General features: G+C 46.3%; 1 protein-coding gene across 14 annotated transcripts in view; it reads left to right on the top strand.

Annotated features, from left to right (window-relative positions):
* Positions 1-2,478: 2,478 nt before the first annotated feature.
* The window catches only part of KATNAL1 (katanin catalytic subunit A1 like 1), an 81,399-nt gene continuing 77,157 nt past the window's right edge, over positions 2,479-6,720 (top strand). For 2 of the 14 annotated variants that reach the window (XR_010837113.1, XM_059041806.2), the window contains exon 1: positions 3,016-3,222. The gene's annotated coding sequence lies outside the window, so the exon portion shown is untranslated. Of the gene's footprint in view, positions 2,960-3,015; positions 3,397-3,850; positions 3,963-6,720 lie in introns of those variants that run through there. The other 12 variants (XM_067016206.1, XM_067016205.1, XR_010837115.1 and 9 more) reach the window with 12 other exon arrangements.

Raw genomic sequence — 6,720 nt, 5'->3', positions numbered from 1 at the left:
TTACTTTCAGCCCCATCTTTTGAATTGGCACAGTGTGTTTAACTATCACTTGAACTGGTAGAAAGTATCCAGTGAAAACACCCAGCTAAAGTTTACAGGCAGTCCGCGTAGTTTCCCAGCCGTCCAGAGCCACGCTGTTTTTTAAGGCTGTGCTTCAGTGGCTCGTGGTTCTTCCTGTGCGTGACTGCCCTCCTTCAGCTTCCTGCAAAGCAGCTGTTTCCTTTTGCTGCTGTCATCTGCTCTCAAGGGGCTTGTCCTGCTGCACGGAGGCTCTGGGATCCCAACTTCAGAAAACAAGGAGGGTTATGCGTTGGGACCTTGCATTTGGAGACCTCTTCATGGTTGTAGGCTGCACTGCGACCCCAGCCAGCTGTTTTGCAAATGCAAGTAACTGTGAACACAGGAAACCAGGCGAAGGATCAATGGATCAGGTGAACCTGTCACCCTGACTAAACGTGTGTTCAGCTGGAGCTGATCGGTATCATCTTCCCCAGGAGTAAGGGAGAGTCTATTTATAGCCTTAAAAGATATGCACAGTTGTGACCAAATTGCTAGAAGCGACAGGTCCGGGTGTTGCTTCTGTGATTGCTTCATGCTCAGGTTTCGTTCTGGCTTTTCTTGTTTCAATGCTATCATTTCTTCTGCACAATATAAGCTGTGATCACAAAGACTTTGGTGGTTTCTTTTCTTTCTCTTGGACATCAGATTCTAGCTACTGTCAGCTGCTTCCTCACGTATACTAAATAGTTTTCATAATTGAATCCACTCTGTAGGTAGCCTAAACACGTCATGTGCATAAGCTGCTTACTTATTGAGTAACTATACTGTGGGCTGAATAAAATAGAATATGCAGAAATATTCTGGGGTGAAGACAATTATTTTAATAGCTGGCATTACAGTTTCTCTTGGCAAGGCACTTTTGTGTGTGTAGGAAAATCCTTTGGTGACCCTAAGTATAGATTCGGAGACAGAGATAAGTAAAAGTACTATATAAGGAGAGAAAAGAGGAGGGGAGGGATGGGACCACAGAGATGTTAGAGGGTGGGGAGCTGCGGTTCATACTAAAAGAGGATGGGGGTCGGTGGATACCAAGGCCACTGGGATACTGAAGGACTTTTAAGAGCAGGGAATTACAATTGTAGGTTATTTGAATCTTTCATTCAGAACGCTTTGGTTGTTCCAAACCTTCAGAAGAGTCTGCTATACGAACAACCAAAGAAAAGCGTCTGCTTTCCACATTGTGTCTCAGCAGGAGAAAAAAGCGTTGTAGGAGGTGAGATGTGAGGCAGTCTGTTTAGAGAAAACAAGAGCTCAGAGCCGGAAGTGACCCTGAAATTCTAAGCCCCCAAGGAATATGCGGTCTTGGGGAGAACACTGGCCTTCCACAAAATCTCTATGGACAAGGTGACCCCGCCTGAAAACTGAGGACACACAGCAGCTTGCTATTTTCAATCATAAATTCTCAAGAGGCTTTTATTACTAGAAAATGACAGGAGTCAGTAATGCCTCCTTCCTCCTCCATCTACTTAAATCTGTAGGCCTCACTTTCCTCACCTGCATATTCTGGGGATTGGACCTAGAATATGTCTGTGGTCTCTATTAGAGTCTACAGCTCTAATGATAATAATAGCTGCTATTTTAATGTTCTTTTTTTGAGGTAAATTTACCTACAGTGAAATGTACACATCTCAAGCGTAGCATTTCATGAGTTCTGACAAATGTATATACCCTTGGAACCCAAATCTAAGCAAGATACAGAGCTTTTCTATCACTACAGAAAAATTCCCTCTTCAGTCAAAGCACACCCTCACCTCCAGGCGCCCACCCTTCTGGCTCTTATCACGATGGATCAAGGAACTAATATTTTAAAGTTACTGTTGAATGCCAGGCTTTGTTTTAGAATGCTTCATCAGCATCAGTGCTTTCGTTTCTCACGAGCACTGTGAAACGGCTCTTATCTCCATTTTGCAGATTAAAACGTTGAGCATCAGACCAATTAAGTTGTCCCTGGTTATCAGCCACCCAGTGTAGCGGCAGGGCGTGAACGAAGAAGTGGGTTTTAGACTCACGGCATCTCGGAGACGGGTCATGGCCAGCCCACATACGATTGTTTAAGAAATATCATAGATCAACGTTCAAGTGAAATCAATGCCATTTACAAATTCTCAAGCCTCCCGAATAATCCTAAAGGCCGCATGCATTACACTTCACTAAATGATTCGTTTCTATCCTACACAGAAAACGGCAGAAAGGAGGTGTGAGAGGTTGCAAATTCGGTCTTACTGGTGAAAAAACCCAAAAGAGGTGGCTTAGGTTCCAAACATGCCTCGAGGCAGGGCCCGCGGGGATGCCGGGATAGGCGGCGAGGGAACAGCTGGACCAGCGACCTTTTAGGAGCCTGGCGCCGCTCCTTCCTCTGACGCCACAGGCATCCTGTCAGAATAGAGCAGGCTCGATGCGCTCGCCGAGAGAACGGACACGCGTCCTGCCACGGGGATTGGACGCAGCCGCGCTGGGCTCATCGGCAGCACTGGAGTTCAATTCGTCACCCGTCCTCCTCAATGCCATCGTCACCCGTCCTCCTCAATGCCACCGTCTCCCTCCGCTCCTAGGCGCACCCTAGTGCCTCCCTGCCCCGGCACCTGGGTGGGTTCCCAGGCTCCTCCCCAGAGCTGACTTCGAGCCCCACGCCCTACAGGCCCACCGCTGCCATGGCAACCGTACGCCGCCGCCGCCGCCTCTACACGCACGTCGCGAACTAACGGACTCCGCGGCGGCGGCGGCCTATGCCCCACCCCCACCCCACCTGGACCGCAGCAAAACGGTCTGTCGATCTGCGGCACTTAGGTAATGAATCCGAAGGAGACGGGCGCCAGCTACAGAGCCGGGGCTGGGGTACCCGGCTTGACAGCCCCACCCCTGCTCCCGCCGCGGGAGAGGCGGGAGCCGTGCGCGGCGGGTGAGGCAGTGCGTGCCGTGCGGGACGGGGAGAGCCGTGGGCGCGCATGGCATGATGGGGATTGTAGTTCAGCGGCTCCTTGGGCTCGCGGCCTTGGCGGGGCGGCCTGGACGGGAGAACTACAAAGCCCGGCGTCCCCGACAGCTGGGAAAGACCGATAAACTTTGAGCCGAGCGGAGAGAAACAATCTTTCTCTTTGTGTTGAGGGGGGCTCTGGGGTGGTCGCGGAATTGGGTTCTGAGCGCTGGGAAGGGGAAGTGGAGGTGAGACTCGGGCTTTCCGCCCCGCCATTTGGCCCGCCCCGGTTGCAGCACTGGCCCCACCCCGGCCCGGCCACCGCCCCGCGTAGTCTCTGGGAGGAGCGGCCGCCCAGGCTGCAGGGCCTCGGGCCTTCGGCGCCTCTCCCCCCCAGGTTTGCTGCCTCTCGGTGCAGAACCGTATGTATGGCACACGTTTGATGGGAGACCCGAAAAACTATTTTAACAGGGGGTTCTCCTTTTCCCTGATTCCCTTCTTTATTTCTAGGTATTTGATCAGATTTGTTCTGAAGTAGTTAGGAGGCGTTTGCATTAATTGAACCCATTGATTAATAATTACTCAAAGGGCATTAATGTTTAAAGGTTAAGTGTAGAAGTAGAGAAAAGATACCATGCTGTTATATGGTAGTATCTGATATTTTTACTGTTTTGCGTTTTGCATTTTATTTATTGAGGGTCAAGATCCACCCCCGCCTACTAGCCTGAACACTGCCGACACATATTTTGATTCTGTTTGAAAGCTCAGTTCAACTTTAAATCACTAATGTTTTTGAAATACAGACTTGTCTTTTTATTTCATTTTTTTTTAGCAGTGGGTAGTAATAATTATTTTCTTTTTTATAACATTTTTCAGAATTTCTCAGGACCATTTTTCAGAATGAAAAGCGCCATGTTCTTTCTTTCTTTCTTTTTTTTTAATGCTCTGGAATACACCTTAGCGCCTGAAGTTTGCTCAGGCCCTGGCGGTAAGGAAGCCGACACAGATTTAGAAAACCTGCCTTGTCTACCCTTTAACATTTTTCGATAGGTAGAATACCATCCTAGAAATTTGGCATTTTACAGTGATATGTTGGAAAATTATTGATGTATTGTGGGCTTATTTTATGTGTGTGTGTTTTAAACCAAGAAAACAACATAAGGCCACTATAAAATTCCTTTTATTTCCATTAAATGAAGTTGGCCTCTGTAAACTATACTTAACATAGCACTTTCATAGGAGGAGGTTAAAAAGTAGGTTTAGTAAGACCACTAGAAAAAAATCAAGACCTTATGGTATACGGTATAAGGATTTGAAATATTTATTCATTCAAGATTTGTTCATTCACTCAAGATTTGTTAAGGACCTGTTATGTGCCAGGCAATATATATACCAGGTGGTGGGAATTAGGAGATGATAGAATATAGTCTGTATCCTGCGTGGGCACACATTCGTGTCATCACAGTAGCGTGGGAGAGAGGTGCAAGTAGCTGTGAGCCTCGAGTGGGAATACGTGGTAATATCACAGTGACGTGTATTGCATACTTACTCTGTGGGAGGTACTCTCTGGCGTATTTTGCATGCAACCCCTTATTTAATCCTCACAGCAATCCTGTGAAGTTGCTGCTGTTATCTAGAGATGAGGAAACAGCTTTAGAGCCCTTGCCCAAAGTCATAGCTGATAAGGTGTGAACCTGGGATTTCAGCCCAAGTGGGTCTAACTCATCTCAGTCATGATCTAAACCACTGATGCCATTCTCCACACCCTTTGGAAGAAAGATCCTGATTCTGTCCAGGGAGATTAGGAGAAGCCTCCAGGATGATGTGACATTTGACTTGTGTTAGGAAAGTTGCTTAAGCTTTTACTGCAGAGAGGCTGAGAAAAGTCATTCTAGGCAAATGGCATAACAAAAGCAAAGGAAAAATTGGAGTGCTTTGTGTTTGCGGAACCCTAGGTCATTCTGATGACTAAATCCCAGAATACTTGCAATGTAGTGGGGGAGACCAGATCTCGAAGTACTTGGTACCATGACAAAGCGTTTAGATGTTTTCCTCCACATGGGGTGACTGTTGAAGAATTTCTGATGGAGTAGTGCCATTTATTGGGCTTGTATTTTAGAAAGACCTCCGGCTCCAGTGTGGAGAATGGATCCAGGAGAGTGGTGATAGGAAAACCAGTTTTAGGGAAAAAAATTTTTTTTAAAGTCCAGTAAAGAAATGAAAAGAGCCTAAAGTAAGCAGTCGGAGTTATGGAAAGAGATGGATTGCAGGGGTATTTAAGAGGTAAAATTGATATGACTTAATAAGAGTTTGGATATTGGGGGCTAGAAAGATTTGGAATCCTAAGGCAAATGATTAGTTTTCTGGCTAGGATGACTGATGGGGATAGTGAAACCACTGATTGAGATGAGGAGGAGCAGGTTTTTATCGGGGCAAAAGATAAAGATAAATCAGTTTACTTTTGAGTATTTGTTCCAGGTTCCTGTAGGATATTCAGGTAAGGAGGCATGTGTATCCCGAGTTCAGGACAGAGCTCAGAGGTAGAGGTTTATGTGTAGATACGTAGTTATAGGAGAGAATGGACCAGCTCACACAGGAGGAATGTGTAGCTATGAAAAAAGAAGAGGTTTGGATGTGGAACTCTTGGGAAACAGCAGCATTTACAGGGGGGTTGAGTTTCTGGGGAGAGTGGGGTGTGTTTGAAAGGAAGTGGGGGCCCACAGATGAGGCTGAGAGGTCAGGAGGCAGAGAGCAAGGAGAAGAACCGCAGAGAGCGTCAAGGAGAGGAAAGTAGGAAGCAGGGAGGGAGTGGTCCAGGTGCCTCGGAGAGGGTGAGTGAGGCAAAGATTGAAGTGTGTCCAATGGATTTGGTGACTGCACATCATTTCTAAACTTTGCAGAAATGAAGACGAGGGATGTGGGCATAGGCTACTTGAAAAAAACGTTTCTGCATTAATACATATACAAAAGAAAACAGAATAATGAGCCCCATGTAGCCATCATCTAGCCTGGAGAATGAACTCATGACCAATTTTGTTTCATATATAATCTCTGCCCGCAGTTGGATTATCTTATTTATTTCTTTTTTAATTAATTAATTTTTACTTTGGGCTGCGTTGGGTCTTCGTTGCTGCACGCGGGCTTTCTCTAGTTGCATTGAGCAGGGGCTACTACTCTTCGTTGTGGTGCGTGGGCTTCTCATTGCTGTGGCTTCTCTTGTTGCGGAGCACGGGCTCTAGGTACACGAGGTTCAGCAGTTGTGGCTAGCAGGCTCTAGAGCGCCGGCTCAGTAGTTGTGGCGCACGGGCTTAGTTGCTCCGCGGCATGTGGGATCTTCCCGGACCAGGGCTCGAACGGTGTCCCCTGCATTGGCAGGCGGATTCTTAACCACTGTACCACCAGGCAAGTCCCATGGATTATTTTAAAGCTAGACTCAGATATCATATCTTTGTAATTATTTCATTATGTATCTTTGAAAGTTAAGGATTCTTTAAAAAAAAAAAAGAACTGTAGTATTACCTACTTAAAAAATTCAACAGTACTTCCTTAACATAAAATTTCCAGTCACACTTCTTTTTAAAGAAGCTTGACTGTGAAGAAAAAGAGTTGATGCAAACTAAAAGAGGCTTGTAGGTTGTTTTTTTTTTAAAAGATTGATGACAAGCTATTAAGGAAAGAGCCAATAAAGAGGAAAGGTGTGACAGTGTAGGCGATGAAGAGTGAGGAGAGAGCTGATCGAGGTCCCT

The sequence above is a fragment of the Kogia breviceps genome, chromosome 16 (genome assembly GCF_026419965.1).
Source record: "Kogia breviceps isolate mKogBre1 chromosome 16, mKogBre1 haplotype 1, whole genome shotgun sequence".
Taxonomy (NCBI): Eukaryota; Metazoa; Chordata; class Mammalia; order Artiodactyla; family Physeteridae; genus Kogia; species Kogia breviceps.
This window is presented reverse-complemented; position numbering and strand designations above follow the sequence as displayed.